Source organism: Pelobates fuscus, chromosome 2 (genome assembly GCF_036172605.1).
Source record: "Pelobates fuscus isolate aPelFus1 chromosome 2, aPelFus1.pri, whole genome shotgun sequence".
In the NCBI taxonomy this organism is placed as follows: Eukaryota; Metazoa; Chordata; class Amphibia; order Anura; family Pelobatidae; genus Pelobates; species Pelobates fuscus.
In genome coordinates this window covers 135,094,831-135,122,794 of record NC_086318.1, presented here as the reverse complement: position 1 = coordinate 135,122,794, position 27,964 = coordinate 135,094,831, and positions in this window count along the sequence as shown.

Below are 27,964 nucleotides of genomic sequence, written 5' to 3'. Positions count from 1 at the left end.
ATTGCAGACTCAAAAGAACAACTTTATCTAGACCTCAGTACATCTTTAGACTCTCTAAAAAATCATGGTTGGTTGATACATTTTGTAAAGTCCGAATTAGTCCCAGTCCAAAGAATTCAGTTCCTGGGTCTGATTATAGACACAGTCTCTATGAAGATCTTCCTTCCAGAAGAAAAAAGAACGAAGATTGCTCTGGCTATTCAGAACCTCAGAAAAAGACGTTTGTACTCCATCAGAGAAGCAATGAGTTTGCTGGGTCTTTTCACAGCCTCTATCCCAGCAGTCAATTGGGCAAAGGCCAGAATGAGACCTCATCAAAGCAACATTTTAAGCTTCTGGAACAAGCAAATGTACAGCTTGGACATACCTATGAAACTCAACAGTCAGGCGCTGAAGAGTTTTGTCTGGTGGACCTCGTCCCGTTTCCTGCAATCAGGCCTTTCTTTCCAAATGAAGTAGTTCAAAATTTTAACAACAGACTCCCCAGGTCTCGGCTGGGGGCTCGTTTGGAAGAAAAGAAGAAACCAGGAGTTTGGCGAGTAAAAGATTTAAGAAGTTATTCGAACTACAAAGAACTGAAGGCTATCTTGCTGGCTCTCATTGCCTTCCAGAACCTGATCCAGAATCTGCATGTCCAGATCAGGTCAGACAATTCTACAACAGTAGCGTTTATATACACAAACAAGGAGGAACAAGATCAACTGGTTTGGAAGATCCGAGTTCCAGAATCATGCTGTGGTCAGAGTTTCACCTTCTGTCGTTTTCAGCGGTTCACATAAAAGGAGAATTCAACGTGCTGGCAGATGCTCTAAGTCATCAACATTTAAAACAAGCAGATTGGTCCCTTTCTTCCCAGATCTTCAGTCAAATAACAAAGAAATTTGGTTATCCAGAAATAGACCTCATGGCTTCAAGATCAAACAAGAAAACAAGAAGATTTGCATCTCTAAACCCCGCAGACAGACCAGAGGTCAGACTCCCTTTCTATTCCCTGGAAGTTCAGCCTAGCCTATGTGTTTTATTCCTATTTCTCTTATTCCCAGGATTCTACAGAAGATCAGGATAGAAAGGGTAAGAATGATCATAATCCTCCCTTGGTGGCCGAGAAGAAGCTTTTGGATACTTACCCTGTCAGTAGACATACTGGAACACTCCATGGTACCACTTCCGACTCTGAAAAAATTCAAATTGATGGCATGGTTTCTGAATACCAGATATTAAAGAGAAAGGGTTTGTCTCCTGATGTAGGGATTTTGATGGCTGCTAAAAAAGAATCTACTTCTTTTTTTTTTGCCTAATTCCAGAATATGGAAGAAGTTTTGTTCTTGGTGTATTAAGGTCAAAGAAAATCCAGTAGCCGCTTCCATTCCAAACATCCTTAGTTTCCTTTAGATTGGCTTTGCGAAAGGTTTGAAACTAGCCACACTCAAGGTCGAAGTTTCAGCTATCAGTTTCTTTTCGTTCAGATGTTTGGCTTTGAATATTCTAATCACCAGATTTTTCAAAGCGCTGTCTCGTTTGGTTCCTACCATCAGGGAAACTTTTCTTCCATGGGATCTTGCGAACCTCCGTTTGAACCTCTAGAAAAGTCTTCTCTGAAGGTTTTATCATTCAAGACTGTTTTTTGGTGGCTATTACCTCGGCTAAAAGATTGGGAGAACTTCAAGCTCTTAATGCACATTTTCCTTTTTTAGTTTTCCATCAGGACAAAGTGGTGTTAAAGCTAGATCCTTCTTTTATTCCCAAGGTATGTTCTTAATCTACCAATCGAGAATTAATTTTACATACTTTTTGCCAACAGCCTTCTTATGCATTAGAAGTTAAATTCCACTGTCTGGGCGTAAAGAGTTTTCTGCTGCAGTATCTGGAAAGTACAAAGTCCTTTAGGAAATCTAACAGACGTTTTGTCTTGTTTCATGGTCCTATAAAAGGATGATGGCTTCAAAAGGCTCCCTGGCCAGATGGTTATAAGACTGCATTCATTTGGCTTTTTCCACATGCAACTTTTGGGCGCAAGGTGTTACAAGCAGTTGTAAAATGAGTTCCGCCTTTAGGGGATTGCTTTGATTATCCCTGTTGTAAATCACTGCCTCTAATCTGAAGGGAAAAGCAAAGATTTTTTACTTACCATACATTTCTTTTTCCTGAAGATTAGAGGGAGTGCTCACTCCCCCCGATGTTCTAATAAACTACATTTTGCAGTTACCCAGCTTTTGTATTTCTGGGGCTGTTTGGGGTAAGTGGCAATTTATAGTACAAAATGTAATTGGGGGAGGTATTTAAAAAAGTTTTGGGGATTGCCTACCTGTTTTTCCCCCCCATCCAGATTAGAAATCCCCTGTTCTAAAGCACTGCCTCTAATCTTCAGGGAAAAATTTACGGTAAGTAAAACTTTTTGCTATTCCCTTGCCAATGGAAGGGGTCTGAACCTAAACACAGACACACACCTTGACACAGACTGACACACATACATAGACACACCAAGACAGACACACTTACACCAATAATTACAGACAGCCACTAGAGGCACTTGCTGCTTGCTAAGCAATTTTGGTCGTCTGATGCTGGACATCCTTAAGCTCTGCATAAGGACATCCAGCATCAGTAAAATCCCCATAGGTAAGCACTAATTCAATGATGAAGTCCAAGGAGGGGGAGTGCCAACCCAGCAACAAGGGAGATCACTGCTGGTATCGGGTAAGTGTTAAAAGAGGAGAGAGGGGAGCCAGAGTGAATTATAGTGAAAGAAATACAGCTTTGTCTTCCTTACACTATAGAATCCCATTAACTTAGGGGGACCGTATGCAAATACATTGAAGCAAAAACAGAGACAATGGAAGTGAGGATGTGAGAATTTCTGATAATTCTAAAGTAAAAAAAAAAAGTCTGGAATTAAATGTGAATTTTAACCCCTTAAGGACACATGACGTGCGTGACACGTCATGATTCCCTTTTATTCCGGAAGTTTGGTCCTTAACCCCTTAAGGACCAAACTTCTGGAATAAAAGGGAATCATGACATGTCACACATGTCATGTGTCCTTAAAGGACCACTCTAGGCACCCAGACCACTTCAGCTTAATGAAGTGGTATGGGTGCCAGGTCCAGCTAGGGTTAACTAATTTTTTTATAAACATAGCAGTTTCAGAGAAACTGCTATGTTTATCAATTAGTTAAGCCTTCCCCTTTTTCCTCTAGTGGCTGTCTCACTGACAGCCGCTAGAGGCGCTTGCGTGATTCTCACTGTGAAAATCACAGTGAGAGCACGCAAGCGTCCATAGGAAAGCATTATGAATGCTTTCCTATGCGACCGGCTGAATGCGCGCGCAGCTCTTGCCGCGCGTGCGCATTCAGCCGACGGGGAGGAACGGAGGCGGAGAGGAGGAGGAGAGCTCCCCGCCCAGCGCTGGAAAAAGGTAAGTTTTAACCCTTTTCCCCTTTCCAGAGCCGGGCGGGAGGGGGTCCCTGAGGGTGGGGGCACCCTCAGGGCACTCTAGTGCCAGGAAAACGAGTATGCTTTCCTGGCACTAGAGTGGTCCTTTAAGGGGTTAAGGGGTTAAATGTAAGACCATGATGGCAAACTAGAAACATTTCCAAAGTCAGTGATATTCACCATTGTGAGAAACAGCAATGGTTATTAATGGTCCGAATGCTTCTATTGCTGGGGTGGCCGAATGGTAGATCTCTTGATTTTATAGAACTGCAGCTACCATGAGGCTTTGTTAACCTTTTGGAAGTGCAAAGTAGTTACCCTTGCTCTAGTGGCTGTCAGTCAGACACGCAAGGCATTCTTAATGAAGAATTTCTATTACTGAAAGCCTTCATGTTTAGTGTCGCAATGCTTCTCAGAGAATGTTAGCATAACCCAGTCTGACCCTAGTCAGAAAGCACCTACCTCCTCCCTATCAGCATAGAAGAAGAGCACATAATACTACATTGTCAGATTTCACAGTAGTTTCCAAAGCTGGGGAAAATATCTGTCTGAGAGTGCTCTTATAAACAGGCCTGATTAGCGCTTTGCTGTACGTCTAAAAAGAATGTAGACACACACCCAGAACAAATATTTATTAATAATGGAGCTGCTATAAAGTATTACCTAAGTTTATTCAAAATAGAACAGTGTGCACAAAAAATTTAGAATTTCAAATCTTAGAAGCAGAAACGACTTTGTGAGTAAGTCCGTACTGTGTCAAACCAATCATGGAGTCAAAGAGCAATACGGGTAGGTTCTACTAGTTCTGCCATAGGTTGGCTGTAAACTGTACTGCATTAACTGCTTCTGGATTCTTCTCTAATTTATGCTTTGCAATGGTCACTTCTAAGCCCATATTACATGGGTTGGTCATTTATGCATAACCTGTATTCAAAGAAATGTTAAAGGGGCATTCAGAGCACCATAACTATTACAGTCTGTTTTAGTGGTTATGGTGCTAGCAGGTTACTGGAGCTGTCCCTTGGTCCTGTGCCAAGCCAGTTTTAGTGGTTTCACACAAACGATGGCTTGCTATGTTGCTATTGCAGAATTTAAATTTCTCTGCTAGCAATAGTAATTTTGTCAACATATGAAGCCGGACTGGTTGGCTGTGCAGGCAAACCTGGAGGACCCTCAATTTGTGTCAGACTGCTTGAGAACAGTTTGCCATAGCAATGGATGCCACCACAACCACAACGATTAAGTAAACCCTGGCTTGATTAGGTTTATATTCTTCTAGTCAAATAAGATTACTATATATTTTTTGACTGGTTAGCAGGTATGGGAAAATTTTATGTAATCAGCTGATAGAGCAAACCACATTCTAATTGATCTAAGACCTATTTAGACAGCCTATTAGCCTTATTAGAGAGAGTAAGATTGTTACATTAGAACTTTACTGCCATGTCGGATTTATCTGTGCTGAGGACAATGTAGCTGGACATTCACTTGTACTTCAGCGACCTTGAACATCTAGTTTTTTTTTTTTTTTTTTATTGCTAAAGCACTAACATATCCAGCAGAGACTTACAGTGGGTAAAGATCCCAGATTATGCAATATGGCAGCAAGTTCTCTCTGTAGCCTTATTCTGAAGAGCTTACATTCTTGGACAAATGCACATATTTCCCTAATATTTGTTTTTAGCATGGATGCTAAACAGTGTTTGTAAAAGTAATTGATTGTTGTGCTACCCATTGATTAGAAGCATAAAAGCTTTTGTTATTAATTCATTTCTAATTAAGCATTGGCTTCTAGACCTCCTCTTGGAAATGGAGACATATTGTTGCCAAGATTTATGACAAACATTACCATGAACGTGTAATTATCTGTAAACAATAAAACATTTTACAAATTATGTGTGATACGAACAGAAATAAGCAATCGAAAATCTGAGCTACAGTGAATGGTATTGCAAGAAACGTTTAGTTTTTTTTTTTTACCGTGTTTAATTTTTTTTTAGCACTTTGTCAACTCTTGATCAATAGTCGCTTCATTCTTCCAATGAACATATCTTTATCCCAAGATAAACAGAATGCTGATCCTAGTTGTTTGCCAAATTGAATAGAGTAAATGATTGCACATTTCTATATAGCAGTTGAAAATAATTATTTTATTAGAGTACATCAGTGACTAATATTATTATCTATATGGGAATGTTTTTTGGGAAATTTCCAGAGGGCCGGACAATCATGTAAAAGGCCTCCTGTGTGATGTCACAATGTGTAACAATGTAACCTGTTGAAAGTACTGACAGCAGTGACCACTTAAAATCACATTAGATGACAACAATCTTCTGAGTGCAGTCAGCTAGGATTGCATCTCCAACTATCAATCTCAGCTAATCTATACCAGTCTGCATAAAAATCGCTATCGCTTTTATCCTCTGCTGATATTACTCAGATTAATTGGGGCTGCCTGGAAGAAGGTATTGTTCGTTACTGGCTTTACCAGAGCTCCATTTTATATTTTACATGGTCCTAATAGATTCTGGGCATGTAACCTCAACATGCTGACCTGAATTTTGTAATATTCATATCTTGTCAATTTAATAAGGGGATTCCCCAAAGAAACTGGAAGAATTTAAATTCACAGTATAGGATTTTTTTTTTTAATTACCAAAGAGCAGCGAGCATATAAAGATTTTCCTTTCAGATTAGAGGCAGTGCTTATACCACAGGGATATCCAATCTGGAGGGAAAAAACAGGCAGGCAAATCTCCAAACATTTTAAACCCTCCCCTAATTACCTTCTTTCCAATAAGTAGCAGCTCCTCCTGATCATACCCAGTTCTTTGCCTGCCTTCGGCAGGGGAGGTTAGACAGGAGGTTCTCCAGGAAGCAGGTGAGAAGGGCTGAGGCTCGGGAGGCTCTGCTTCCTTGATGTTCGGGTAAGTAGCGTTTAACACGCCGGCCGGCGTGGTCCCTGAGAATTTATTCCGTCTCTTGCCGTGCCAGGTGCCGGTCTGACGAAGGACGCAGGCGTGCGTCGGCTGGGAGGTCCTGTCGGTGGAACGCACGCACAGGTTGCGTTCCACCAGGGAGTCGCAGAGCGCTATGCACATGCGCAATGCGAACCTGGATTCAGGCGCCAAATTTGAACTTGGCGTTTTTGTTTGGTTACAGGACTTAAAAGGAGCATTACCAGCGGCAACCTCTGTTTGCCAGGAGCTCTCAGATCGGTTGCAAAGTGTGTTTCTCACCTGCCCTCCAACACACTCTCAGGCCATTTAAGGTAAGACTGATTACGTTTTTATTTAAATGGTTCTAGCCTGAATCTTTAGGGAAAAATTTTGTTTTATTTTCCCTTTCTTGTTTTCTGTTCCCAGTATATAATCCTGTAAATTTGGATAAAGTTGCTGAGAAGGGGAAATGTACATCTAAGCCAAGCATTTAATGTGCTCTGTGTGTGGCCATCTTATGCCAGATGGTTGTAAAAAGGAAACTTTGCTCAGTGTGTTCAAAGAAGCTTCAGAGGAAGCAAAAATAACAGAAATGTCCACTTTCTCAGCTGGTTGCAACAAAGTATGCAGCAAACAGTTGTGGATATGCAGTCAGCAGCATTACAGATTGTAATACATGCTAAGAAAAGCCTGAGATCTTGGGAAGTTCCGATACTAGTTTAGGAACTAGTGGTTCTGAGTATGGCGATAATTCAGGCAGTGACTCATCAAATGAGGAATCTGCATTCCCAGAAGTATCCATTTGGGAAATTAATTAAAGAAGTGCAGTTGCATTTGAACTTGAGGAAACAGGGAAGAAGTCCAATATGTTTCCTTTTCACCCACAGATTAGGGAGTTGATTTAAAAGAATGGAAAATTCCCAAGTCACAAGCCGTTTATTTCTAAACAGTTTTTAAATCTCTCTTTTTCCATAGAAGCGGAACAAGACTGTAAGCTGGAGACAGTCCCTGTAGTGGGCGTTCCTATTGCTCAAATAGGTAAGAAGACTACATTACCGATTGGAGACTCAAGCGGGCTGAAGGATGTCATGGAAATACGCATGGACTCCCCTTAAAAAAGCTGTTCATCTCTTCTGCAGCCCAATCTAAAGCTTTGATTGCGGGGGAATCTGTTGCCAAGACCCAATAACTTTGGGGGAAGGTTTAGAAATTGTCTAGCGGATGCGGCACCTAAAAATTCACTGTGTGAACTAGCCTTTGAGCCAGGAAGACGGTTCGGCTCGAAATTGGATGAGTTGTTAAAACAGATGACAGAGTCGGATAGGAAGCAGTTTCCAAGCCGGAATTCGGAGACGCTTCCCTCATTTCAAAGTTCCTTTCGTAGAACCTATTTCAGGGGTCAACATAAGGGAGCCGTTGATTATAGGAGAAGGAAAGAAGTTGAGTCTTTTCCTAGATCTCTGGAATGCAACATCATCAGATCACTGGGTCCTCGCAGTGTTAAAGTAAGGATACGCTCTAGAGTTATCACAAACCCCAAAGAAAATGTTTCTATGTTCCGAGGTTCATTCTCTGGATATAAAACTCTCTCTGATGCGAGAAGTATCAAGTCTGTTACAAATAAGAGTGGTGGAAGAAGTTCCTCTAAAGGAAAGACATCAAGGCACCTATTCAGGACTTTTCTTGGTGCCAAAACCAGATGGATCGTTCAGACCCATGTTAGACCTTAAAGCCGTAATCAGGCGGATTATCAAAATAAAATTCCTCAGGGAATCAATAAAATTAGCGACTCTGCTTATTCATCCAGTAAGTGGTTTGCGTCCCTGGATTTAAAGATGCCTATCTTCATGTACCCATAGCAGAATCCAGCAAAAGTCTTCTAAGGTTTGCTGTGTGCTGCCAATCGGTAATCCAGACATTACCAATTCAGAGCTCTGCCTTTCGGCCTGTCATCAGCGCCCAGGTTATTCACAAAACTTCTAGTAGTCGTCTCAGCTTTCCTAAGAGGTATGGGCATCGCTGTCATTCCTTGTTTGGACGACTAGCTTTTGATTGCAGAGTCCCAGGATCAGCTACAGTGAGTCCTGGAGACAGCTAGATAATCGCTGGAAACCATGTCTGGCTAATAAATGTCAACAGATCGGAACTGGTGCCAGTTCAAAGGATCCAGTTCTTGGGTCTAAGTTTGGTTTCTATCGCTATGAAGTTTTCCTGCTAGAAGAGAAGAAACTAAAGATCAAGCGTTTAATCCAGAATCTCTGAGAAAAAGGTGTGTTTTCGATCAGAGAAGCCATGTACCTACTGGATCTGTTTGCAGCCTCAATCCCGACTGGCGGTTGGGCAAAAGCTAGGATGAGACCTCTACAGAGAAGCATTCTGCAAGTCTGGAATCGACAGGAACTCGGCCTAGAGAGGCTTAAGAGGTTCAACAATCTAACTTTAAGAAGTCGACAGTGGTGGACCTCTTCTTAATTCTTGCACGCAGGTCTTTCATTCCGGATGATGTCCTTCATGATAATAACAACAGACGCCTCTGCACTTTGCTGGGGGGCCCATCTGGGAGACATAATTAAGCATGGGCGTTGGCAAGAGAAGGATGTGAGAAATTCCTCGAACTTCAGTGAATTAAAGGCCGTATGGATGGCGCTCCTGGCATTTCAGATCAACATATTCAAATTCGTTCAGTCTATCGAACGACAGTGGCGTTTTTGAACAAACAGGGAGGTACAAGATCAACTAAAATTGAAAGCCTTTGTTCATTGATCATTCTGTGGTCAGAAGTTCACCTTATGTCGATCTCAGCAGTTCACGTTTTAGAAATTCGATGTGGTGGCAGATGCCCTGAGCGGCATCATTTGAAACAAGCAGATTGGTCCTTGTCATGCAGAATTGTCAAGCTCATTACAGACCGCTTCGGTGTTCCGGAGATAGACCTGATGGCCTCCGGTATAAACAGGAGGACAAGTCGTTTGCGTCCCTAAATCCGGCAGACCAGCCAGATATCTTAGATGCCCTGTCGGTACCACGAAAGTTCAACCTGGCATATATCTTCCCGCCAGTAGTTCTTATTCCCAGAATACTTCAAATAGTAGGCTGGATACTGTAAGGATTATCCTAATCCTTCCCTGGTGGCCAAGAAGAAGTTGGTTCTCGGTTCTTCTGAACTTTCCAGGGGCCACCTTTTGGAAGCTTCCTCTTTCAGGAGGAATTCTAGAGGACGCCATAGTACCTCTTCCGTCCCTTCGGAGATTCCGATGGACGGCCTGGTTTCTGAACTCCAGATTTTAGAGAGTAAAGGTCTGGATCCTGAAGTTATAAAAAATTTTTTGGCAACTTACAAGGAATCTACTTCAAGGTTCTACGCTAGGATTTGGAAGTGTTTTTATCAGCGGTGTTGTAGGTTTGAAGTCAACCCTGTTTCCGCGTCCATCCAGAAGATTCTATGCTTCCTTCAGATGGGATTTGCAAAAGGTTTTAAACCTGCTTCATTGAAATTACAAGTTTCTGCTATCAGTTTCTTCTCCCTCAGATGCTTAACCTCGAATTTTCTGATTTCAAGGTTCTTCAGAGCTCTGACACGTTTGGTGCCCTTTGTTAGGGAATCCTGTCCTCCCTGGGATCTGAATTTGGTCTGTTTCGCGCTTTGTGAACCGCCTTTTGAACCATTGGAAGAAGCTTCCCTGAAGATGTTTTCGTTGAATACCGTTTTTCTTTTGGGGGCTATTACGTCAGCTCAAAGAGTATGTGAGATCCTAGCTCTTCGGGAGAATTTTCCCTTTTTGGTTTTCTTCAGGACAAGGAGGTTCTGAAGCTAGATCCTTCATGTATCACTAAAGTGTTATCTGTTGCCAATGTCAACCGAGTAGTGGTTTTGCCGACCTTTTGTCGGAATCCGTCTTATGCCTTGGCACAAGGAAAAGGTATGTTGGTTTCGTAGAGTTCTCTGGCTAGATGGCTGAAGGTTTGTATTCTGTTATCTTATTCTAAGAGTGGCACGGATATTGCAGGCCCTATATGGGCACATTCTACTAGAGTTGTTTCGCCGTCAGGGGCTCTGCGAGCAGCTGCTTTCCTTCTCAGATTTGTTCAGCTGCTACTTGGTCCTCTCTCCATTCGTTCTCAAGACACTACAAGTGGGACATACTGGCCTCGGAGGATGCAGCTTTTGGGCGCGAGGTGCTTCAAGCAGTAGTGAACTGAAACCCGCCCTCAGGATCTGCTTTATTATATCCCTGTGGTATAAGCACTGCCTCTAATCTGAAAGGAAAAACATAAATTTTACTTACCGAAAATTTCTTTTTCCTGAAGATTAGAGGCAGTGCTACAATTCCCGCCCCTTTTTCTAATAAACTCAGTAATTTTGCAGCTATTTGGCTTATGTATTTTCTGGGTATGATCAGGAGGAGCTGCTACTTATTGGAAAGGAGGTAATTAGGGGAGGGTTTAAAATGTTTGGAGATTTGCCTGCCTGTTTTTTCCCTCCAGATTGGATATCCCTGTGGTATAAGCACTGCCTCTAATCTTCAGGAAAAAGAAATTTTCGGTAAGTAAAATTTAGGTTTTTCTGGATCTAGGAAAATATGACAGAATTAGCACGTCTAATAAGAGCCTCATGTATTTATTCAGTAAACTGTTAAAGAAGATTGGGCAAGGAATTGCATATATTTGGTCTCATCTACAGCTCGACAATATTGGCCAGAATTGTGTCTATATATTTAAAGTAGTGGTTCCCAAATCAATCCTTATGGCCCACCAACAGTCCAGATTTTGTCAGTATCTCTCTTGGAATAATGAAGGGAAATACATAAATCGTGGATTGTTGGTGGGCAATGAAGACTGGTTGGGGAAACACTGGTTTAAAGAAAACCAAATAGGATACCTTCATCAAACTGTGAAGTGGGTAGTGATTCCATAACCTTTAATCGGTATTGGAAATTAAGCAACACAATGCTTATCACATTCATTTTGCATTATTTATATATATATATATATATATATATATATATATATATATATATATATATATATATATATATATATATTTAACAAAGCTCTTACAACAGATTAAATATACTTTAGTTAATTTACCACTAGCACTATTTAATTTGTCTCCCACGTTGAAATTAATGTAGGACCCACCGATATTGGCCTACTGTGGCATTATGTTGGGCTTAACACGATATGGCTATATGGTGCCATATGTGTTTGCTTTGATATGTGATTTTTCAATAGCCTTGTAAAATGTAAAACTATTTTTTTGTGTGCGCTGTTCCTTAAGTTGTAAACGGTTTGGTCTCTATCGTAGCACTATTGCTGAGAGATGCATGTTCCAGGTATGCCCTCAATTACCTTTTCAAATTTTTTATTTTATTTTTTACTTGTCTTGGAAGTAGGACATTTTCAGTTCATCTATATGTTAGGTCTCAGTTCTGCTCCATGGTTGTACTTCTAAGTTCTGATGGTCCTTTTAGCAGAATTAAGCAAATATCTACATCTACTGGGACATCATTATCCTGGCAAACAGCAAGAGTTCTCTGTTAACCATGGACTACTTTGTATTAGTTCCTTCTTCCTGATGGCTGAAAGATTAATAGTCATTTGAACGCTCAAAGCCAGATTTGGGAGCCCTATTCAGAACTGAACATGGTACAGTTTGACTTTCTCAGAACAGAAGGAAAGACCTTTTGCAAGGACATAGAATGTTAGTTGTCTATGTTTGCTCAAGAGAAAGTGATAGTCTCCTGGAGTTCATGTCTTCATTCAGGCCTACAACTGAGCACAGTGGAGTATGGGATATTTGAAGGAATGGAATTGAAGGAATGCTGGTCGTTTGGTAGGATATCTCATGCTGTGAGGGTGCCTGGAAGAATAACTGCAAATTAGAATGACACAAGGCATCAGCTGCTATGTTATGGCAGACTGGGACGTGCACACAGACCAGGTAGAAGTGACGTGTAGCAGCCAGTCATGTCAGCCTCATTCTAGTCAATTATGACCCATCCTTGTTAATGATTTCACAGGCAGCTATGGTTTCTGAAAAGCATTTGAACGATTTACCTCACCATAAAGACCCCCCCAAGTGTGTGCAGTGGCCATAATAAGTTACGAGAGAGTGGAGGTAACCATAAAGTATCTAAGGGCTATTAATCTCTGAACCACCTATCTTCATATACAGTGGCAAATCATGTGTGGGCTGCGCCAGTCCAGATAACAGGGAAATCGTTGGTCAGCGGGGGAATGAACATGGCCTTCCCATTAATAGGAAGTCTCACCACATGGTCAAGTTTGCTCTGGCATGTATATGGAGTATAATTGTGTTGTCATTTAGTAATTAGGGGAACAGGCAGAGTGGTCTTAAAATACCGGAGTGGCCATGTGGAATAATGTGCATCACTAAATTCAGCGAACAAAGTAAAGACTCAAAATCTGTGTGTGAATAAGATCTTCTAGTAAGGAAGGATTTCATGTCTTCCCTGATACGCTGCATCTTGTCCGTGTGAAAACTGAACTGCATTGAGAGTCTAGGCATATGTCAAGAAATATTAAACTGGTTGAGGAGCCTATAGTTTTGTCCTGTGATAGTGGAACACCTAGTGTAGAAAACAAGGCAACAGTTTTATTGATGCTCTGGCGTATGGTATTGACTTCCTCCACTGTTAAAAATCGTCAAGGTAAGGTATCACCAATGGGCAGCCACTAACTTTTAGGAGGAGCCAACAGAGGGTTTCAAAGACATTGAACAGTTTAGGACTGACTTTGTCCCCAAACGGAAGACAAGTGGCAAAATAATATTTCCTCCATTTAATACAGTGTATATGACACAGTGAGGAATGTATGGGGAGCAACGCCAAGGTGTTGGAAATGTCAGTTACGAGAACAAACTCTGGTATGGCCAACTTCTTGATTTAATTTAATAAAAAAAATATTTTTCAATTTAATCTAGGGTCTCTGGCTTTGAGGACTATAGCCAGGTCCCTGTAACAGTAGTCTTTATTTTCTATGAGGTCTTGCGAAGCAATTAACAATTAAACTAAATTAACATCTTTGCCTCCATAATGGCAAGGGGAACTAAATGTGCAAGTGTTATAATGTGAATAAAAGTTGTGAGTAGAAGTTGTGGAGAACTAGTGTATGTACTGTTGCCCGGAGAGGCAGTAAGAGCAGGATTCAAGGTAGAGTAATCAATGAGAGGTTTTGTAACTCCAGTATTAGGCGTTTCCAACTTCTCAAGTCTATTGTTTATGGTGTTAATAGAGAAGAAGCTGGAGGTCATTGTGGTGTGCATTTGTGCCAAGTTGTCTATCCTAGCCCCTATCCTGAGCACCCAGGGAATGTCGGAATTTGGCTTTCCTTGCTCTAGCGGAGATAAAATGTGGCTTTTCTTTGCTCTAGCTGAGAACGGTATGCCCTATGCCTCGGTTAAGCTGCAATCTTTGGTATGGTCCAGGACAGCAAAGAACGGAGGCTTGCAGATTCCTCATTCTCTGCCAGTGTGCTTGGTCTAGCTGGGTTGGGGAGTCTGGAGGGAGTGCTTTGGAGGGAGAAATCCTCTCCTTGTTCCGAGGCATGAGACATTCAACAACGAATAAGTGAAAGTAATTGTAACAGGATCTTGATAAGCGTGTAACCATGAATCAACTGGTAACTCACTTAGGACTGAATGGCGAAGAAATTAGCTAAACCAGGGAAGGTGAGGCCCTGCTAAGTGGCTCTATCTATGAGAGTTGTTGTGAATTGAACATATAGAGGAAACCTATAGCCGCAATAATGCCAATTATATGTATCTATGATGCGTACCCTGACTTGTTATTGAGAGTACTACATACATGTATTAGTATAACTACTTGCCAAGTACAGGTGGAGAGGTAGAAGTTAGGAGAACCTAAAGGATAAGGACATCTATAAAATATTGGCAAAATGCCTGAATATAACAATACAGTAAAATTTACAGAGTACAGTATCTTAGGCTAGCAGTTATCCCACTGTGGACCCTTCCTATGTGAAGGATCTGAAGGTATCTTAGTGAAAGAATAGCCTGTTTTTGAAACTAAAACATGTATACTAGCTGTATGAATAAACAATATGGCTAACACCACTTAATGTACTTTAAGTCTGAAGTAAATTCTGCCATTCTGCCATTCTGGGGTCAATAAGGAATTTTTTGTCCTAGCTTGTTGCAAAATTGTGCTTCAAACTGGGTTTTTTTTTTTTTTTCTCTTTTGGATCAAAAGCAAAAAACAGGTGTGAGGAAGGCTGAACTTGATGGACGCAAGTCTCTTTTCAGCTATCTAACTATGTAACTATGTAACTATGTATGTAAATGATATATCAGATCTATTAATTACTTCCAATGCTGAGGATATAGATTATACTTATACCTATATCTGAATGTAGTCATGTAATAAAGCCGAAAGTGGCCCAAATGTGTGCAAGCTAGACGTTTATCATGTACAGCAACGGTGCTTAAAAGGTAGATCCTCAGATGTTTTAATAATACGGCTTCCATGATGCTTTGCCATTCTAAAGACATTCCAAAGGCATGCAGACATCTAGGGAGTAGTAGTTCTACAACATCTGTGGATCTACCTTATGGGCACCCCTAGTGTACAGGATGAAAGGTGGAATTTAGGATTCATGGTAGCATGGCTGAGTGAGGGCCATATGAAAATGACCAGCGTAGACCTAATGAGGCCAAATAGATGTGACATATGCAGCTTGAGTTTGTTGGGGCCGTATGCGTAAACTAGTAGGTGTCCTTAACTGTAATTGTAGCCCTAGATATTGAGTTTTAAGGTTGGTCGTATGTAATGCCCAAATGAGGGGCCACAATTTGTGTCGTATAGGTTTTCGGACAACTGAGGGTGGAGTGTAATCGTATGGATGTGTAAAGCCAAATGAGGTCCTAGTAAGATGTTGCGGGTGTATGATATGGCCAAATGAGGGCTGAATACTTCAACAATTGTGATAGTTTGTAAAGACTGATTGTAATTAAAGGACCACTATAGTGCCAGGAAAACAAACTAATTTTCCTGGCACTATAGGGTCAATAGGTCCCCCCTACCGTCAGGCCCCCCCCTCCCGCTGGGCTGAAAGGGTTAAAACCCCTTTAGCCACTTAACTTTCTCCAGCGCCGTGCTCCCTCTGTGCTGGGAACTCTTCACCTCCTGCCGACGTCAGATCCGAATGCGCATGTGTGGCAAGAGCCACGTGTGCATTCAATCCGCCCATAGGAAAGAATTACTCAATGCTTTTCACAGTGAGAATTGCGGAAGCGCCACTAGCGGCTGTCAGTGAGACAGCCACTAGAGGCTGGATTAACCCTCAGTAAAACATAGCGGTTTCTCTGAAACTGCAATGTTTTCAGCTGCAGGGTTAAATCTAGAGGGACCTGGCACCCAGACCACTTCATTGAGCTGAAGTGGTCTGGGTGCCTATAGTGGTCCTTTAATTACGGGTAGCAGTGTCGCCAAAGTGACATCCCTAATATGTCAATGTGGAATACGACAATCTTAGCTGAGTTCGCATTTAAGAGCGAATAACCATTGAACAGACCTGTAAATATTACCGACACAAAACTAGTAGTACAACTAGAACAGGCATAAGTGAAACCCGGATAGGGCTGAAAAACAACTTAATTAGTAACAGTGTAACATGGTAAGACATGGTAAGACAGTCTTGTGAAAACTACAGTATAATAGATAATAAACATTTGAATGAGCCCAAATTAGAGCCAACAGAACTTGAGACCTTCTGGCTGAAATACCTAACCATATAAATTACTATATGTAAGCCAAATGAGAGTCTGAAAGAACAGGAAACAGACATATATAGAATACTTAGAGACTGAATTAGACCTTGTGTAATCATAATATGGCAAAATGATGGCCTGCACAAAAGCTACCATTGATATTACAGTGGCCAAATGAAGGACAAATCAAATTGCAGAAACGTGTTTAAGGCGACTTTAGGCTTAACAATACTGCATATATAAGTGGCTGGACAAGTAAGATTTACAGTTTGCTGCAGTTTAATTTTATTGAATGGAATGCATGACAGCCAAGGCTGGGACGAACGTAGAGACACACGTGTTTGGTGGCTAGTTCTCGCAAACGTAAATGGAGGGTCCACTCTGAATCAGATGGGAACAGCCCATGGGAGCAGTGGCACAGAGATGTCATACTGACCACTCTCTTGTATGGCTCTAAGTTGTGGGTTACCTATTGCCGTCACCTGCGACTCCTGGAGTGCTTTAACCAATGCGGTCTCTGCACAATCCTTAACATCCATTGGAATGACTTCATCACCGACATCGAAGTTCTCAAACAGGCAGAGAGCACCAGCATAGAGGCAATGCTTTTAAAGTCACAGCTGCGCTGGGTAAGGCATGTCTCCAGGATGGAAGATCATCGCCTACCTCGCCATTGGATACCGCAACAGAGGAGCACCAAAGGAGAGGTACAAGGACTCTCTAAAGAAATCACTTCATGCCTGTCACATTGACCATTGCCACTGGTCTGCTCCAACCTCTGATCAGGAGACACACCATTCATCAGGCTGTTTCCGACTTTGAGAATGCAGGGCAGATATTGGTGATAGAAATAACCACAGGAAGGACTGACATTGTGGCATCAAAGTCAGACCAGAATTTCCCTTGCAGCTGCTGCGGCCGGATCTGCCTGTCCTGCATTGGCCTCGTCAGACACCAGAGTATCTGCAGCAGACGTGTACAGACCGATTCTTAAATCTTCATTTACGAATTCAAACCAAACAGTCTCTGAACTGACTTTTTTTTGCACCTTTAATTACACCCTAATAATGCTCAAACATGATAGAAATGCTTTAAACTATATAAAATCTGAGGTGTTATTAGTTAACATGATGGTACTGCTGTTTATCTTTCTTTTATTTACACTGAAAGGCTATAGAAGTCGTCCTCTCCACAAACATATTTTGGGGCATGGTATGGGGAGAGATAGGGTCTTTAAGACGTTTTTTCTTTTAGTAATAGATTAATTTGACTCTAAATGCTGAGGACCTTTAATTTAAAACATATCCTGAAAGACAAACCGGCTCAAATAGGGATGTTACAGGGGACATGATTTGTACAAGAAAACTTATGTAAAGTTATCTCCCAACAGCTTCAGGATGAAGAGTAATTACACAGACTTAGCAAAAATTAAGTGAGAGCCTTTTGTCGAGACAAAATTGCCCAAAAATTATAAAGATCTCCAATAAGATTTGTCCATCAGCAAAGATGAAAGGACACATGATCATATAGCTGTTGACTGACAGACCACAATCCTTCATTTCTGATACAGGATGATGCCTCCTTCATCCCAACACACTCTAGCGACAACACTAGTACTGATATCAACTTCTCAATAAATGTTTGATTAACAACTCAGACATATTGATTAAAACATCACACAAAATGGCGGCCGCAGACAACACAACCTTGGAGGAACTAGGCAGTCCATCTCCACTCCTTACCGGTTTTGTTTGGGGATTCAAAAAAAAAAAAAAAAAAGACATTGCTGATATGCTAGCCCTCAAAGAAGACATATATAATTTAAGGTTTTCCTAGTGTTGATGTCAGAAAATATAGATTTTATAGCAAGAAAGGAGGCGAGTATTATGCACTAACTTTTTTTACTTAACTTCAGCACCAAAGACATTTTTTAAATAAAGTTTAGTGAATAAAAGACAAAAAACAAAGTAACTGAGATGGAACACTTGGTAGCCAATCAGCATCCTGCATAGTCTATATAGTGAATAATCCCCAATATTCTTCCTCTTTCGAGCTGCGCATCTAGAAGAAGTATCTAGTAGAGTAAACTCCAAACAGGATTAAGCTAAAACATAAAAAAGGGTGGGTTAATGGTAGAAGCCTCCTGTCTAATGAAATCTATATTTTCTGACGTCAAGACTAGGAAAATCTTGAATTTTATAGCAAGACAGAAGGCTCGTATTATGCATGTTAAAAAATAATCATAGAAATGATATTCTGGAGAGTTTTACAGAAGCTTCAACTGTCTAAGAGTTGTGCTAAAAGTTTTCTTTTTTACTGTTACAGGTAAGATTCATCTGTAGGAAAAGGTTACTGATTGCACAAGGTTTGATTTCCTGTTGGTAATTATAAGGCATTTGATTTGATTAGGTAGCTACTTGCTATTGATTGCTGTTTAAATTAGCTATTGTTTGCTAATAAGCAGAGGCCTACCCAGGTGTTAAACATTCCTAGTGGGAGGTGATTTTTTAAACATGCATGCTAGGTCTAAAATAAAAACTGTTTAAATGTAGATTCTGAAGACCAATCTGCAGTTTTTAACAGATCTGATAAAGAGCCTCCTGCTTGAAACACTTTAGAAGGCATAGCTCCTCTTGAAAAGTGAGCTCCAAACACTGAAATATCAATACCTACCATAGACATAGTTTGTCTTACCCATCTGGCTAAAGATGTAGAGGAGACAAGCAGAAAAGGTTTACGAAAAGAGATTAGCAATTGAGAGAAATTAGAATTTCTTATAGATGACGTTTTAAGCTCATATGTTTGAAGACAATTGACAACACAGAAGAGGATAGTCAAAAATAGAAGGATAGAACACACAGCGGAGATCAGTTTTGGTACATCTAACAATAGAGAAATTAACACAATCAGGAGTATATTGTCTATTATTTTGATCTAAAGCTTTAATGTCAAACTCTTTTAAATGAAATGAGGCATAGTAATGTGGTAAGCTTAAACAAAAGCAATTTTAAGGATAATGAGTCATTGTCACCCCACGATTCTATTAACTGTTGTACCAGAGTAACATCCCAAGTAGAATGATATTTAGGAGGACGCTTAAATCTGATACCCTTCATAAGTCTGCAGACTAAGGGATGTTTGCCCACAAGGAAAAATTCAATAGGTCCGTGATTTGCTTTGATAGCTGATCGATAGACAGTTATGGTGCAATAAGCTTTGCCTGAATCAAATGAGGCTGACAAAACATGTTAGAATGTTGGCTAAATCTGAATGTACAGATGAATGTACAGACCCAATTTTCCAGGGAGATCTGTAATTTGCATGGGTACCTGGCGCCAGGCCCGGACTGGCCATCGGGCATACCGGGCAAATGCCCGGTGGGCCGCGATGGCCGTGGGGCCGAGGCCGGCAGGGGAGATCACAGGATCTCCCCTGCCAGCCCCTGCAGGGCCAGCGCTATCCGAGCGCCGGCCCTGCTGTGTGTCTCCATGGGCCGGTGGGGAGATCAAAGATCTCCCTCACCGGCCCACAGGGACTGAGATGCGGCCACCGGCAGGGGAGGAAGGGAGGCAGGAGACAGACCGGCGGAGCTCTATCCAGCAGCTCCGCCGGGTCCTCTCGCGAGGTCTGAGCGTTGCCGCGGTTACCGGTTACCGCGGCAACGCTCAGATCTCGCGAGGGTGAACTCTAGCCGGCAGGTTAGAGTTCACTCTCACCACTGGACCACCAGGGAAGGATTGCAGCACCCTCCATGGCAGCATGGCACCCCACCCACAGGCAGAATGGATCCCCCCCTCCCCTCCCAGGATAAAGGTAAGAAGGGAGGGGGGGATATAACTTTTTTTTTTTAATTATTAATAAAAAAAATATTGAAATTTAAATAAAAAATCACACTAACAGCCCCCTCACACACACACACACATCACCCCCAGACACACACAGCACCCCCAGACACACACAGCACCCTGACACACACAGCACCCTGACACACACAGCACCCAGACACACACAGCACCCAGACACACACAGCACCCAGACACACACAGCGCCCCGAGACACACACAGCGCCCCGAGACACACACAGCACCCAGACACACACAGCACCCAGACACACACAGCACCCAGACACACACAGCACCCCCAGACACACATCACCCCCAGACACACATCACCCCCAGACACACATCACCCCCAGACACACACAGCACCCTGACACACACAGCGCCCCCAGACACACACAGCGCCCCCAGACACACACATCACCCCCAGACACACACAGCACCCAGACACACACAGCACCCAGACACACACAGCACCCAGACACACACAGCACCCTGACACACACACAGCACCCTGACACACACAGCACCCAGACACACACAGCGCCCCGAGACACACACAGCGCCCCGAGACACACACAGCACCCAGACACACACAGCACCCAGACACACACAGCACCCAGACACACACAGCACCCCCAGACACACACAGCACCCAAACACTCACAGCGCCCCCAGACACACACAGCGCCCCGAGACACACACAGCGCCCCGAGACACACACAGCGCCCCCAGACACACATCACCCCCAGACACACATCACACACAGCACCCCCAGACACACACAGCACCCCCAGACACACACAGCACCCCCAGACACACACAGCACCCCCAGACACTCACAGCGCACCCAAACACTCACAGCGCACCCAGACACACAGCGCACACAGCGCACCCAGACACACAGCGCACCCAGACACACAGCGCACCCTCAGACACACAGCGCACCCTCAGACACACAGCGCACCCAGACACACACAGCACCCTCAGACACACAGCACCCTCAGACACACAGCACCCTCAGACACACAGCACCCTCAGACACACATCACACACAGCACCCCCAGACACACACAGCACCCCCAGACACACACAGCACCCCCAGACACTCACAGCGCACCCAAACACTCACAGCGCACCCAGACACACAGCGCACACAGCGCACCCAGACACACAGCGCACCCAGACACACAGCGCACCCTCAGACACACAGCGCACCCTCAGACACACAGCGCACCCAGACACACACAGCACCCTCAGACACACAGCACCCTCAGACACACAGCACCCTCACTCACACAGCACCCTCACTCACACACAGCACCCTCAGACAGACAGCACCCTCGCTCACACACACACACACACATATATATATATATATATATATAAAATATATAAAATAACCCTCAGTGAGTTAACAGACAAAGAAAATTAGAAACCTAGAATGTGACGGCAGGTAAAAACACCCTCACACACAGCACCCCTCTTACATACACACACTGCGCCCCTCACACATACAATACGTCCAAACATATATATATATATATATATATATACATATATATATATACACACACACACACACACACACACACACTACAGCACCCCTCACACTGCACCACTACACACATTACGCTCCAGATACACGCTAGATCCCTTACCCTATATGCACTCTTAATCCTCTATACACACACACACACACACAATCTCCTATACACACTAGATCTCCTACACACCCGCTCTACAACCCCTACACACACTACGTCACCTATACACACACACTACAGCCAGTAGGCACACACTCGCTACATCCCCTATAACACTATGCCCCCTATACACACACTCTCTACAGCCCCTAGCCACACATATTACATCACAATCACAAATTAAATTGACCTATTTACACAATACCACACCACACTCTACACACACGCAATCCCACAAGCAGGCTCCAAACACATGCACCATACACTTTCCTGGCCCTTTTGTCCTCTGGTATCCCACTTGTGGAGACACCAGAGACAATTTAAAAGCAAACACAGCGCAAGCATGTTATTACATTTTCTTGCGCTGCGCAGAACAAATACAGGGCCTTTTTCTAATGCCAGAGCTCTTCAGCGGGGCTCTGCGCATTGAACCAACTTGCTCACTTTGAGAGGGGGCGTGCTTGTCATTAGTGATGACAAAACACACCCTCTCCGGCCCCGCCCCCTTCTTAGGGGGCCTCTCTGATTGAAAAATGCCCGGGCCTAATTTTGTTCCCAGTCCGGCCCTGCCTGGCGCCCATGCTTATGAGAGAATGTCTCTAGTTGAGTTTGAAAATTCACCATGAGATTCGTATCACCAGAGATGAGAAATGCTATTAAAGGTAGTTGGCTTGATATTACTAGAGGATGAAGACTTCGATCCGGATCGCGAAGAGCATCCCGACGCATCTGTATGAGTCGTGGTTAATCTATCAGCATGCTGAGAAGCTGAGGAATCCATGTTTGTGATGGCCAGAGAGGAGTTATTAACACTAGGGTTGATTTCTTAGACCATGCTTTCAAAAGTACCAGAGATGATATCGCAAATGGGGGAAATGCATAATTGAGTCAGTCTTTCCAGCATTGGCGGAATGCATCTTTATCTGCTGCCTCTGGATCTGGACGCCAACTGAAAAATATTTCTAATTGGCGATTAAGTCGTGATGCAAAGAGGTCGTATTGAAACGGACCCCACAGGGAAAGTAGTCGTTGGAAGATGCTGGGATCCAGTCGCTGTAATCCACTAGGAAACAGGAATTCCAATCTGCTACTGTATTGGAGAGGCCGGGAAGATATTCTGCTCGTAAAACTATGTTTTGATCGAAGCAAAAGTTCCAAAAATGTTTGGCAATGTCAGTCACTTGCTTGGATTTTGTACCTCCCAAGCGATTTGTTTTGGACTGCTGATATGCTGTCCATCTTGAGAAGAATACAACAATTGGATTTTTGTTTCGCAAAGTTGCGTAGAGTGAAAAATCTTGCCATGAGCTCCAAGCAGTTTATATGCATACTCATCTCTTCTAGAGACCATTTGCCCTCTGTGGAATTGCCTCCGCAATGGGCTCCTCAGCCTACTCGACTCGCATCAGATTCTATTATCAGATCTGGGAATTAATTGAAAAGGGTTTTCCCGTTCCAAATTTTAACGTGATCTAACCACCAGAAAAGTTCTGTTCTTGTCTCTGGAGTCGAAGAGATCTCGTCTGAATCAGGAAGACCGTTGCGTAGATGTTCTCTTTTTAATCTTTGAAGAGCCCGATAATGATGGGGCACCGGAAAAATCACTTGAATCGAGGCTGATAAAAGACCTACAATCCATGCCAGAGATCTAATGGAAATTAATTTCTTGTTCAGAACTGACCTGATCTCTTTCCGAATCGTTTTCAATTTCCATGATGGAAGATTGAGAGTGGCTAAATTGGAATTCACTAGAAATCCCAAAAATTCTCTCTAGAGAGGAAGTTAAAATCGATTTCTCGTAATGTATTACAAAGCCAAGGCTTGTTAACAGATTCAATGTCCATTGAGAATGTAGTTGAAGAGTTTGCCCACTCTGTGACATAATATGTTGTCTAGATAGATTATCATTTTCACTCCCCTGCTTCAAAGCAGGGATATTACTGGTTTGAGCAATTTGGTGAAACACCAAGGTGCAGAGGATAAACCAAATGGCAATGATTTGAAGTGCCATTTTTTCTCTTCCCATATGAATTGTAAATAATTCTGACATGAATGAATGGTGAATAGGTACCGTGAGGTACGCATCCCTTAAATCTATTTTGATCAACCAGTCGTTGAGTATCAATAGGTCTTTGAGATAATAAATTCCCTCTATTTTGAAATGGTAGTATCTGACAAAATTGTTTACATATTTTAAATTTATGACTGGTCTCTGACCAATATCTTTCTTTTTCACCAAGAATAAATTGCTTATAAAGGCTGGACTGCTAATGGCACCTGCATGATGGCATTTTCTAACAAAACGCGTTGTGGACTTTTTAATTTATTATTACTGTAGTATTTTGGCTCTTGTTTATTCTTCTGGTTGATTTTATACAGTGAGCACTATTGTTGTTTCTTTTTCACGTATCCTATAAGTGGGGATTGCCTTTCATGCTAGACCTCTTTTTTGTTGGACATTCTGCACCATTATCCTCTCCTCCTCTCCACATACGGACCACATCTGATATCACAACAAGAAGATTTTCCTTGAACAAGTTTGTGATTGCTCCTCTGGAAAGTATATACACCATCTTTTTTTTTTTGGACTTTCTATCTTGGACTTATATTTAATATTTTAGTTTATATTTATCTTATTTTATATTTATTTGTTTTTAAGGCATCTTATGCTGGTTATAATATCCTCACCAGTGTCTTTCTAAAAGTGGCACTAATCCTCTACACTTTTTTAAATTTTGTACTTGCCTCACTACTATAGGGATAGAGAGATTCCCTTCCTTTTGGAGGAAAGCTGCCTTAAATTAAATTTTTCCAGTTTGTTCTATCAGCGCTGACCCTTTACTACTGTTTGCTCCTGTGAATGGCCTTCTGAGCTCGTCTGTCTTTTGTAAAGAATCCTCAGTGAAGATTTCACAGTCATGAGTAGCATCAGGTTTTGGTGACCGACAACGAGTTTGTCTAATTTCTTTAGAATTCATTGTTTAATATTGCAACAAATTGTAATTTGTAATTATGATTAGTAAATAGTAAAATAATGTTGCAACAAATTAGGTAAAATCCTGACGGGAAAGTAAAATAATTTATAAGTTATAATAATTACCAACAAAGTTGTGGAGAAACGCTGTGCTGAGGTAAAGTGGACGGGAAAGTTAGCTGAGAACCAACTAACTGGAATTTCCGCCCATAACGTCATCAATCTATGAGGGACTAACTGAAATCGTGCGTGCAGTGATTCACATGAAAAACTGCCGAATTAAACTGAACAGTGAAATACACGTTCGTACAGAAAACCTGCGAACGCGAGTATAATAAACGAATACAAAAAATGAATGGCCGCAATTTGCGAGAAACCTACCGAATGAGAGTCATTCGAAATAACGGAATATAGTAACAATTCATATTAAAACTACAGAACGCGGATGAATCACAAATTCAATTCAGATGAAAAGGCACGAATGCCAGTGTATAAAAAAACAAATATATATATATATATATATATATATATATTTAAACCAAAACATAATAAAAAGATCTAAAATGACTTCAGAAAACATACAACACAAAGGAATAAATATATATACAAATACATTCAATAACAAAACCAGAAAAAAACAGAACGTATTCATATAGAAAACAGTAGCATAAGTGAATATATATATATTACTTATCTCTACTGGAGCAGTAAAGAAAGAGGAAGAAAATTGGGGACCATTCATTATATAGGCTATGCCAGATGCTGATTGGCTACCGAGTGTTCCATCTCAGTTACTCTGTTTTTTGTCTTCTATTCACTAAACTTTATTGAAAAAAATGTCTTTGCAGCTGGAGTTAAGTAAAGAAAGTTAATGCATTATACGAGCCTCCTGTCTTGCTATAAAATTCCAAATCACTGGAAATCACAACATCGGTTAGGCAACAGGTTACAAACCCTAAAGTACTAAAAAAGCACAATAAAAGATACTCACCTCTCTTAAAAGGATACAATGCTCATTTTCCTGCAATTCTATCTATACATATACCTCTAAGACTTGGAGAATCAAAGGAAAAAGAATATATATGCCACACTGGATCTCCCCAACATCAGCCTCAATGTCTTAGATTTTATTGAGATACTATAAACATTAAGCTAACCTTCCTGTTGATAGAAGTGGTGGCATTCAGCCACTGTCAATCTGAACAGAAATGTGAAATGTCTTGCAGTTACTTAAAAAAACAAAAAAAACCTTATCGCTTTAAAAATAGACTGTTTTAAAAAGGTAAATTTAATGAGCTAAAATTCTCAAAGATGAAAAATTTCACATTTCTACACAAACATGTATTCCTGACCCTATAATGTTAATACCACCATCTAGCCCCCCTGGGCCCCTCATGCCTCCATAAATATAGTTAAACTCTTACTGTATTCAAGCCAGAGGCTGTAACTCTGCATGCTGTTTGCCTAAAAAAAAACAAAAAAAACAGTCTGCTGACATCATCAGAAGTGGTAGCCTGATACAATCACAGTGCTTCCCCAAAGGACTAACAGAGGCAGATCAGGGGCAGAGCCAGCATGATTCAAACACAGCCCTGGCCAATCAGCATCTCCTCATAGAGATGAATTGAATCAATGAATCTCTATGAGGAAAGTTTAGTGTCTGCATGCAGAGGGAGGAGACACAGTGCTGCCCTGTGCTCTGCTGACAGCAGATCTGAGTGGATTGAGGAGTTTTATGCCTCAATCTACTCGGAAGTCCCTCTGGTGGCATTCTGAGTGACTGCAACTGGAGGAGTTCCTAGCTTTCAATGTAAACACTGTATTTTATCAGAAAATACGGTGTTTACATGAGAAAGGCTGCAGGGAGCTATAGTTCTCACCTGAACAACCTCATTAAGCTGAAGTTGTTCAGGTGACTATAGTGTCCCTTTAAGTAATCAAAAAGAAAAAAAAAAAACTAAATCTTGGTCTTGGAATTTTATTTTTATTTTTTTTTATTCTTTATTTTTGTAGTGCGTATAGTAGTCACAGGCTTACATATGGTACCCCAATGGCATTCCACATGCAGGTTTCAAGACATTAGTTACAGTAGGGGGTAATAGACAATGCACTTTTTTTTGTTATTTGTAAAGACGGGATATGCATGAATAACAGGCGTATAAAACAGGCTTAGAAGACAGGCATATAAAACCGGCTTATAAATCAGGCATAGAAAACAGGCTTTTAAATCAGGCATTTTTAAATCAGGCTTTTTTAAATCAGGCTTTTTTTTTCTCTAAATCAGGCATTTTTAAATCAGGCTTTTTTTTTTTTTTTTTTTTTAAGTCAGGCTTTTATAGCAGGCTTATAGAATATCTGACTATGCTACATAACGATTTGTCACAGGTAAGACGTAGTTCAGCGCTACTTAAAGTGTAAAATAAAAGGTCCCATGGCACAGATTAGGTCAAAGTAGCTTAGCTAGAGTGTAAAGAACTTATGAAGTCCCAAGTTGGTGCCCCTTCTAGTTATAGGGTTTCAGTCCAGCATGGGCAGACTACCTGTAGTCCGGGCTTCAGCCGATACCCGTTGTCGGTCTACTCAGTGGTCCAGCGTATAGCATGCTGAGCTTCGTGGCGCCGTGTGTGGGAGGCAAACGACACCACCGTCTCCCGTGCTTGTCGATGCGTTGCTGAAACGAGCCATGAGCTCTGACGCTCCTTGGGGAGATCCCGCGGAGTCGTGGATGCAGGTCTATTCTTCTGCCCCGGAGCTGTAGGAGAGCTGGTGCCCATTTACCACGAGCCCGGGTTCCTTTGTGGCCCAGGGTCGTCCCTCTTGGGATAGTGCGGCGGGTCTTAATCTTGAGTCGTTGTGGCTGTCGTTTAACTGCCCTCCGCCAGTGTGGTCGGCACCTGTGGGGTGTTCCCCCTGTTGCTCTCTGCCCGGGAGGGCCAGTAGTGCTTGAATCCCGAGATCGGGTTAGTATTGTGCCCTGAAGAGAATTCTCCTGCCTCCTCTCACCGCGGGCTTTGTCCCGTGCAGGTGGGGCTGAGATAGTCGTTGCTGGTTGTAGGTGCTCTAGCAGTCTTGCCCAGAAGCGGTCAAAAATATCGCCAATGGTGTCCTTGACGGCGGTGTTCATGTCTGCCAGAGCGGGCTGTTGCTGCCGCATGGCCCCTTGAGCAGGGTCCAGTGCGTCCGCCATCTTGGAAGCTCCTGCGCCCACGTTTCTCGTGAGATTAGCTGGCCCCGTTGTGAGGTGTGGGGTATGGAGAAATTCACCTGGCGGAGACCGGGATATCCCCCACCGGTCCAAAGGGGGGAGGGGAGGTGTTTTGTGCCCC